We start from the raw sequence: 10,907 nt of genomic DNA, 5'->3' as shown, positions 1-10,907 counted from the left end.
ATATATACAAAATAGAATAATAACGAAAGCTTATATACATCTAACAACGTAAGATATGTTAGAGTGCGGAAGAAGTAAATAATATATAAAATTATATTAAAACGTCTCTCTCTAACAAAAGTCTTAACGCTCAACCCAAAATTTATATTCAACCTGTACGAAACTGACTACTAGTGGGTGTAACCCCAATACTTACTAAGTAACAGACTTTGGTTGTCGATTTGATCCACCAAGTAATCCTCATTGATTGGTTCTACGCCCGTCTCACCAGCTACAAGCTCTTAAACTAAAAAAAAAGAAAAAAAAATGGTGAGAAACAATGATTACCTAGTAGGTCTACAAACAATTCCTAGTAATAACCTCTCATAAATATGAACGAGTAAGCATACTAAAATATTTCAATACATATAAAATTTTACAAAATAAACTACAATTAATTGGTACATATAGTTAGGGATGAGCAACGAAATATTTTTAAACTCACATTATAACAATCAACAGTACTCACTATAATAATTTCTTCTTACACAAATCTACTTGACAAAATGAAAACATTAAAAATGCATTTCATTTTATAATTCAAAATAAAACAACAGATACATAATACGTAATGGTGGAGTAGTATAATTAAAAAGTTGAGATTCACGATTGGATCATTTCTAGTCAGGACATGATGTTATAATACTTTACTGGTTTTTAATTCTTGATTTTGTAGTTGGTCGCTGCACTTACCACACTTAGTTGACTATTTATCCGATTGAGAATGGTTGTTCGAAGTAACCATAAACAATGAGTCTCTTTTCGATATATCAGTACGTTTAACTACTTTAGATTGTTAGTGATCACTAACCAATAATCTTCGTTTATGCCTATCAGGCATGTATGAGATTCCTAATATACAATCATATTAGTGTACAACCACATTTACATTACAATTTTACTGGTAAAGATAAAAAGAAATAAATCGGATTCCAGTTGTGAGTACACTCTCTATGCATCTCATATCACGTATGGGTTTGATTATCCCTACCGTACATCTCAAGATAGTATATCACTCCAGATGATATGACAGACTATTCCTTCAGGTATTCACAAGTTCTTTAATAGTACACAAAATAGCTACATATATATTTTTATTTGAAAATAAATAATAAATTAACATTATAGAGTTGAGAATGGATATCCAGTTTCCTACAATACAATTGTGACCAACTCGCCTAAAATAAATAACAATAAACAGCGCATAATCATAAATAAACATGCAAGTCACCTTGTGACAAAAGAAAATAAATTAGCCATGGATATCTATTCATCGACCCATATATAACATCACAATGTAAAATGCATACATCCTCATCGGGTGTGATTTTGACATTTTACCATTTCATCACTTTTTCCTATTTTTTTTCGATGTTTTTATTTTTCGATTTTTTTATTTTTCGATTTTTCGAACACAATATTCATTTTTTGATATTCATCAACTTAATATAAGTTCATTGAATATTAAATCATTTTTCAAATTTTGAAATTTATTTTTATTATTTTAATTGAAAAATTACAAAAATTGGACCAAAATGGGGTTCGAGCAGTGCACATGACCTAACTGGCAGAAATAACTCAGTGAAATGTCTCACCTACATATAATTTGTTATAAAACATAATTAAACCCATCAAACACATATATTTTGCATGAATTTCAAATAAACTACAAAAATTTTATATTTGAAAATGAAATCGAAAGATTTATAAAAATCCTAATTGCATTTTACCACTCTCTAAGCATTAGAATTGAAGAACGTGTACCGAAATCGAAGTAGATCTGACATGGAGACGACTAATTTTTGAATTGACCCTGATAATTTTGAAGATTTTGACGGCGTTGTCTTTTTTCCCTTTTACGATGGAAGATGGTTTGAGATCGAAGTCGATGGTTGAAAGATCGAAACCCCATGTAGGGTATGACTGATTTTTGATGAAATACAAAGAAAGAGAAGAGAAAAAGAAAAAATGATGGGCAAGATTTGTAGAGTTCGATGCTACAGACGTTTTTTTCTTCTTCACTAAGCATCGATGAAGACCTATTCATGATTTGAATTACTTTTTTGCTAATTCGATTCTTGAGAACCAAAACCGATGGGTACCCATGATTTTTACCGGTTTCGATTCCGATTCCAAAATAATTTCAACCAGAACCCGGAATCGAACTAATATAATAGTTATGGTTCTAAATTTCTTAGGAGCCAACCATTAACACCCCTACCCACTTCCCCTACCACCACCACGACCTTTTCCAACTCCACCAAAGCTCCTACCACTACCATCACACGTCTACCACTATCATTACTTCTTCCACCACATGCACCTCTCCGACCTTTATCATCGCCTCTCCTACCTCAACGGTCTCTATTTGACATTCTACCTCCACGGTCTCCTCCACTACCATAGCTAAAACCCCTTCCTCCACTGCCACGAACCATATCAACCCCTTCACCCCTACCGCTGCTGGACCGAAAAAAAAGGAAATCCATTGAAACTACTACCTCATCTTCCAACAGAAAATGATCAAGGAGGTCCTCTGTGTTGGAATATTATTATTATTTTCTAAATTAAAACTAGTTTGTGGCATTTTCACATATACAATTTTATATAAATACTATATTGTAATTTGTTCAAAACATGAGGGTGAATTTGGAAATCATATTTGTGGTCTGACATTAGTTACTAACATCAAATATGATGGGTTAGTAAACATCCTATTAAAATTTTAAGTGATAGTCACCTAATACTAAAATTTTACGATGGGTAGAAAAACTTAGGGGTGCAACTCAATTCGGTTCAAACTAAGAACCGAACCAGACCGTGCAATTTGGATTGGTTTGGTTCGATTTAAATTATTACTGGTTCGATTTCGGGTTTAAAAAATGAAGAACCAATGAATTCGGTTCGGTTCTCAGTTCAGATAATATAAAAAATCATACCAAATCAAAAATCGAACCATTATTAATATAAAATAAAATATTAAAATTATAATTGATTTTTCGTTTTTTACACAACCTAAACCCTTCGGTTCCCACTTTCCTCTATTCTCTCACTCTCGTCTCTTGCAGCGATCGTGCGGCTGCGGGCTCAACTCTAGTTGCCAGCGGTCATCCTTCTCTCTCTCGTCTATTGTTATTTGTGCGACTGTGCGACAGTGTGATAGTGCGGTTGTGTTTGCATCTCAAGTCTGGCAACCGACTGTGGGTTGCAGCTCGCTCTCTCTCTCTCGTCTTGAGGTAAGGAAGCATCTCACTTGCTCTCTCAACGTGCAGCTGCAGGTACCTCTCATGGAAACCCATTTTGTTTTGGGTTTTGTAGTTTTGGAAAAAATTAATTTTTTCGATAATTTTTTGAAACTTTTTTTTTTAAAATTAATTTAACCGAATTTACACAAATTTATCATGTGTTTACATAATTTTTGTACATTATTTTGACAAATTTGTGTACATAATTTATCAATTCGGTTCAAACCCAACTTAATTCATCATGTGTTTCCTAATTTTGACAAATTTGTGTGCATAATTTTTGATAAATTTGTGTAAATTTTCTTTACAACCCATGGAACCGAACCAAACCAAACCGTATTAAGATCGGTTTGGGTTGGTTCGGTTCTAGTTCTTATACAATGAAACCGACCTTAGTCGGTTTGATTATGATTTTGCTGTAAATCGAACCAACCCGAACCAAGTTGCACCCCTAAAAAAATCTAGTATCCTCTTTATAAATAGATGGTTGTCCCTAGGGGTGCAACTTGGTTCGGGTTAGAAAAAAATCAAAACCGAACCGATAAAGATTAGTTCCATCATATGAGAACCAGAACCAAACCGAATTGTTCTAGAACCGACTCAACCCAAACCGACCTTAATTCGGTTAGATTCAATTTGATTCCATGGGTTGCCAAGAGATTCCCTCATTTCTGCCGAGAGATTTACTGTTTGGTCGTAAATCACAGTCGTAGAGAGAGAGATGAGCATGTCGCACGTCGCAAGTCGTAGTCGTAGAGATAGAGAGAGATGAACCTATCGTAGGTCGCAGCTGCAGGTCGCAAGTCGTAGCCCCTGAGAGAGAGAGAGAGAAAGAGAGATGAACCTGTCGTAGGTCGCAGTTGCAGGTCACAAGTCATAGCCGTAGAAAAGAGAAAGAGAGAGAGAGAGAGAAAGATAGAGAGAGAGAGAGAGGGAGAGATCAGCTGGTGGTAGGCTGGCAGCAGGTTGTAGAGACGAGAGAGAGATGAGGTTTTCTAAAAATTAAAATTTTAATTTAAATTTAATATTTTATTTTAAATTAATATTGGTTCGATTTTTTGTTTTGTTAGGTTTTTTATATTACCTAAACCGAGAACCTAACTGAATTCATCGGTTCCTTATTTTTTAAACCCAAAATCGAACCGATACCAATCTAAACCGAACCAAATCAATACAAATTTCATGATTTGGTTCGGGTCTTGGTTTGAACCGAATTAAGTTGCACCTCTAATCATAATCATCAAAGTCCTATCCCAAAAATTTTCGGCCGGTTTTGTTAGTTGTAGTGTGTTCATATCCACTCTCACTATCTCATAAGCTTAGAAGATATTCCAATGAAATTTAAGAACCTAAAACATGGTATATAAATAATAGCAAAAAGTGATAAAAGAACCAAAATCAATACTCTACCTAAAATAGGGATCAAAATGAATCAATAAGTTATATGTAAACAACACAAATTGAGTTCTCTAAATTCAAAACACATTACACATTTTCACGAAACAGACTTTTTTTGCATTTATTAGGAAAAATGTGTTTTCAACACTGAAACTGTGCTACCCACCTTGGGTATGGACTAAGAGGAAATAGGTAGTTCTACGAAAAGTAAATCCAAACAAATTTCTTGGGCCATCAGGGTAGACTCACATACCTGAGCCTCAAGAGATATGCCTGTGAGTTCCAAAGCTAGCTCTGCTGCTCTAAATTCAAAAGGCAGGTCATCTGAGTTGAATCAGTACAAGTTGTAAGCTTTTCAAGCAAAGTTCATTTCTAACAAATAGAAAATCCTAACAAAAATGCCATAAAAGATTGTTGTAAGAGAATATTTGCTTGTCATGTAACACAAAGTGATAATTAAAATCATACAAATTTGGTTTCTATCTATAATATTGGAGGATGGTCTTTTAATTGTTTCTTATATTTAGATAAAAATAATGTTTTAAAGGGCTTTTTGTTGACTAACAACCCTTGACATTTATAAACAATCTCAACCACAACCAGATACCAAGATATGGCTATAGGCAAAAATAGGAAACAAGAACAACATAAATCCTAATTTCGCCATTCAATTCTATCTTAAGCCAGAAAATATAAAAATTCTACCATAAGACTTAAAATGCCCAAATAGATGGCTAGGACAAGTGAAATAGCTCATCCTAGCATATTGTGCTATCCAAAGATCTTGGTTTTAGAAAATTTTAAAAATAACACCCCTCACCCCCCTCCCCTCCCAAAAAAATAAAAATAAATAATAATAATAATAATAATAATAAATAAATAAATAAAAAGTAAGTATAATTACCATTTTGATCTTTGCTAGTTTGAAGGTGCTTACATAGTTCTGATCCGTATTGCACAACACTTCCATCCAAGGAATTCATCAAAATAACCTTGTCGGCTGTGATTATACACCTTATTTTTTAAAAACTGGCCACAATTGCCATCTCTCGGCCTAATATTGTAGAAGGATAAATGAACATAGGATCCAAAAGTCAAAAATCTTTGGGATTTAGGGAACAATGTCTCATGAGAGTGGCGTTATTAAGTTCTAAAACTTTTGAATTCCCATCCTTTTCGATCCATATCCAAGAATGACCTCCATGGCCTCTTTTTTTTAGGCTCGAAAAACCAAATCCCTGATTGAGATGATTTTCAAGCCCATTTATATCAATTCTTGCAGCATGAGAAGAGGAGGGCTCGGTAAGACCAGGGGAAAGAAATGGAACTCACAATTCTTCCTTTAGATCTTATCTTTCTTGGCATTAGAACAACTTACCCCAAGCCGGAATTCTGATTCTGTCAACTGAGAAGCAAATTATTTAATTTAACAACTTTAGTGATCATTACTCGCCTGGCAAGTTCAAAAAACAACATATCCAAAAAAAAATTGGTAAATATATGATCTTCTGGAATAGGACAATGCTGACTTGTTGAGTTAATACAAGGAGATGACCTTTAAATCTGTGGACACGTTCCAGGTCGGTGCTAATTTTTTTTTTTTTTTGATGATGAGTGTTTGAGAGTGCTAGTCGATGATGGTAGTTGATCCAAGACTGGATGTATGTCCATTTTCAGTTCTTTTACCTGCCATACCAAAAGATCGTAATAGAAGGGACATGGAATCAATCATGTATGATGTACTTCAAACTTCCAAAATTGGATTTACTTGTACTATAATCATCATCTACAATGCTTCAAAATCACAACATTTTGGGATGACAAAATGAATCTAGATTTACCATTCAATTCTACTATAGCTAAATGAAAAACTCCCAGTTAAGCTAGATTGACTCGAGTTAAGATACCCAATTTTCTCATAAAAAAATTGATTTTGAACCTAGAAAAATTGCTATTTAATCGATTATATTAAAAAAAAATTGAAAAATTTTCATTTACTAAAATTTTAAAAAAATATATTATTTTATCATTTAAGAATATGAAAATCATATTTTATATTTAATAAAATTTTATTTATGCATATTTAATTTTTCCAACATTTTCCAGACTTTAACCTCTGAGAGACAACATGTTAATTCAATCAATGTAGAAATGATAAGAAGAAATAAAGTCAGAATTTAAATTCCGAAAAAACTAACATAAGAAAATGTGATAATTTGATTTTGAAAAATCAGATCTAATCTTTCATAGTATACATAAATGGTGTGATCGATATTGTATTCTCTAGTAATTAGATAAGAAATTTAACTTCAATACAATATATCACACCCAAAGGCCAAATCAAATAAATAAGAGAGATTCTATTGCCACACCAACTTTTTCTATAGCCACCTCAATTCACATGTAAATTTTTTTTTTTTTTGATAAGTAGTATCTCATTCAAGAACAACACCAGGCCTGTCGAGGTGATCAGCCTAGTAAAACATTACAAATATGACGCTACTCATGCGAAATACATCAAATCCCATTCCAATTATACATAAAATACTCGAAGAAAATCCCCCTAAACTCCTTATAGACTTTGGATCAACAAAAAATAAGACCCAAGATGGATATAATCGTATCTGTACAGTCTTTCTATTTCCTCTAAAAAAATATGTCTATTTCTCTCAAGCCACACCCACCAACAAATTGCGAAAGGAGTAATATTCCATAACAACCTCAGCACGCCACTAAACGAGAATCCAATTGACGACCAACAAGTGAAGACATTCTTTACTGTTTTAGGTAGGCAAGTTAGAACTCCAAATAGGTTAAAGAAGTTAGCCCAAATACCATGCACAAACTTACAATGAAGAAGCAGATGATCTGATGATTCTTCATTGTCCATACAAAGTATACAACAACTCGCCCTGCACAGTCCACGTCGTATCAAGAAATCCACTGTTTGAATCCTTCCTAAAGACGCCATCCAAAGAAAGAATTAACACACATCTTGGGGGTGCCGTTAGCTAAAGTTGGTGTGACAATAGAAGTTCTCAAAAATAAATAAATAAATAAAATGCATAGAAAGATTAGATACCTAGGGCTGGAAACAAATATGTGCTTCAGTTGATCTTCCACAATACAAAACCCTTGTCAATTCCATTCAATTCGACAGTTGGGGATGTGTGACATCATGGGCCAATCTTCGCTGCACTCCCTTCGCCACCATTGTTCTAGCAATGAACATCTTTCAATGCTGAGAGTTCGAAGCGAGGTGGGTAGTCCCTCCTCTGACAAGGTTGCGAGTCTTTCACAATGGTAAATGGACAATTTGTCAAGGGAGATGAGGTTTTTAAATCCCTTTGGAAGAGATGTCAAACTCTCGCATTCGCTAATATTAAGAATCTGGAGGAGAGGGAAATCACCTTCTTCAGTGACACCCCATTCCACTAAATTTGGGATAAACACCATAGTAAGGTGTTTCAACGATGGAAAAGCTGTTGGTCTACCACTACTGTTAATCATGGTGCCATCATCAACAACACAAAACTCAGGACCCACATATCTTACTTTATCCATTCCCCATATCACAAGTTTCTCGAGTGAAAGTAGCTGGTCGAGCGTAGGGAGGGTTTCACATGATCTACAATTGAATAACTGAATCTCCACCAGTTTTGAAAATGATGGATACCCAATCCAACTTGGAAATCTTACACCATTGTAGCATTCAATACTTGGCTTTTTGAGATTTGAATAATTGAATCTCCACCCGTTTTAGGTTTCGGTTGAGCTAAGCTCGATTTAAATAAAAACTTAAGAATTTTAATATTTTGTTGGGTTATGCCCGATTCAGAAATCTGACCCGCTTATCCGACTTGTTTGGGTCAACCCCTGACCCAGTTCGAGTCAAACTGGTCCAGCCAAACCAGTTCAGGTGGTTCAAAAGTGAACCAAACCATATAAAATCATTTTTTTCCTATAAACCTTTGAAAAATCATAACTAATTCGTTTTAACTCTGATTTGGACAAAACAAGAGTCCATTTTAAATATTTTTTCTAATTCTATTCAATAAAAATGTTAAAATAATTCATTGACTACAACATATAATAGTAAAGTTCAGATTAAGTTATACCATTTTGAAGAACATATCTATAATTACTTTCTTTTATATTGAAAATTTAGTTGTTATTTTTTAATGCACCCACATGCAAACAAGAATAATTAGAAAGCAAATTTAGATATATTAAGGTATAGGTCTTACTTATAGGGTTTAGGAAGACACTTTCAGTGATCGTTCAAGGAACGTGATGAAAATAGGATAGTAGTCTGCCTAAAGGTGACCGTTCTATGGAAGTTACGAGTTCTTGAATTTTGAGACTTAGTATCTCACTAAGATCACTTTGTGACACTTTTTTGCATGAAATCACTAACTTTTGCCTAAATGTGATTTATGGATATTTGTATAGATCAAGTGAATAAAATAGTCATAAGTGTGAAGGGAAGAGAAGGGTAACCTTCTTGCCTAAAGGTGTGGATAGTGTCTAGATTGAACCAGAACATGAGTGGTTAGGTCTATATGCGTACTCCAACGTAATTTTAGGGAACATATAGCATATTGAGATCTCAGCCCAAAGGCGAGTCTTGATGATGCGACTTGTTTGTACCTGCAGAGTGTAAAGTTCACCCTTAATAAAACACTCTGAAACAATTCAACCAAAACCCCTAGTACGAGTTGAAAGAATTGAATCCCACAATATATATTAATGTTTGACCAAATTTTATTGTAGCTATGGATAGGTCATTGATTCAAAAGAGTCTGGCAGGGATTGAGCCTCTTAATGGCTCTAATTACTCATCCTAGAGGATGAATATTGACATTTTGTTGGGATGCATGGATTTTGATTTTGTTATCTTTGAGGACATGCCACCAGTTCCACTTTCAGATTCTATTGAGTTGGTGAGGACCCATTTTGCTAAATGAGAAAAGGCTAATAGATTGTCCATGATAATCATTCGAGCATCTATTAGTGAGACTTTTCGAGGTGGTATTCAGATCACAGATACAACTAATGAACTATTGCAGATCATCAAGAAACAGTTTTTGGGAATAAAAAAATCTGTTCAGTATGAGTATTTGGGCCAGTTAATGAATCTGAAGTATGATGATAACGAAAATGTGTGAGAACGTATTCTGAACATGTCAAAGCTCGTCATTGGACTCCGTGAGCAAGAGATTATTTTTAAAGATGACCTTTTGGTTCACATGACAGTTTTATCTCTACTTAAATCTTTTGATACTTTTAAGGTCAATTACAATGCACAAGAAACTAAATGGGTCTTGAATTAGTTGATTTCTCTTTATATTATTGAGAAAGCAAGATTGAGAGGATCGAAGGTTGAGTCAGCTCACTTGGCAATTCATGCAAGTAGTAAAAAAAATTTCAAGTACAAGGGCTTCAAGAAATGCAGCAACAAGAACTTCAAATAAGGAAAAAGGTTCAAGGGTTTTAAGAATCAGAAAACAATCAAAGATAAGACAGAAGTTGAGAAAACAGATAGTGAAGAGTGCTGGTTTTGTAAGAAGAAGGGACACATGAAGAAAGATTTCTTTGCTTATAAGAACTGGTTGTAAAAGAATCCAAGAGGTATTAATTCAGTTCTAATTTGCCATGAGTCTAATTTAGTTGATGTTCCTTCAAATTTATAGTAGATTGATTCAGGCGCATCTGTGCATATTTCTCATTCTCTACAAGGGTTTGTCAGTAGGAGAAACCCTAGACCAGAGGATATGTTTTTTCTTGGGAATGCAGGGGCATTGCAAGTTGAGGCTGTTGGAGCTTATCGCCTCATTCTCGATACAGGACACTCTTTGATTTTAGAAGATACTTTTTACATCCCGTCTTTTAGACGGAACATTATTTATTTTATAGATTGGACATTGCTGGTTATGTTTTTCCTTTTATTTTTTGCGATAGTAGGATGCACGTTTTTTATCATAATGATATTGTTGGACATTTATTATTATTATTAGATGGTCTTTATCAGCTATCTTTGGATAGTTTGATTGCTTATTCTCTGTTATGTTTATTTATTGATTCGCATCTTCCGGGGTCTAAGCGTCCTAATTCGTCAGAAAACTCTTCTATATTATGGCATTTGAGATTAGGTCATATTTCTAAGTAAAGACATAAGTTAAGGAAGGAATTCTAGGTCTTCTAAATTTTTAGATTTTGATGTTT

Source organism: Akebia trifoliata, chromosome 1, assembly GCF_017979445.1.
Source record: "Akebia trifoliata isolate Shusen 1 chromosome 1, ASM1797944v1, whole genome shotgun sequence".
In the NCBI taxonomy this organism is placed as follows: Eukaryota; Viridiplantae; Streptophyta; class Magnoliopsida; order Ranunculales; family Lardizabalaceae; genus Akebia; species Akebia trifoliata.
Note: the sequence above shows the minus strand (reverse complement) of the source record.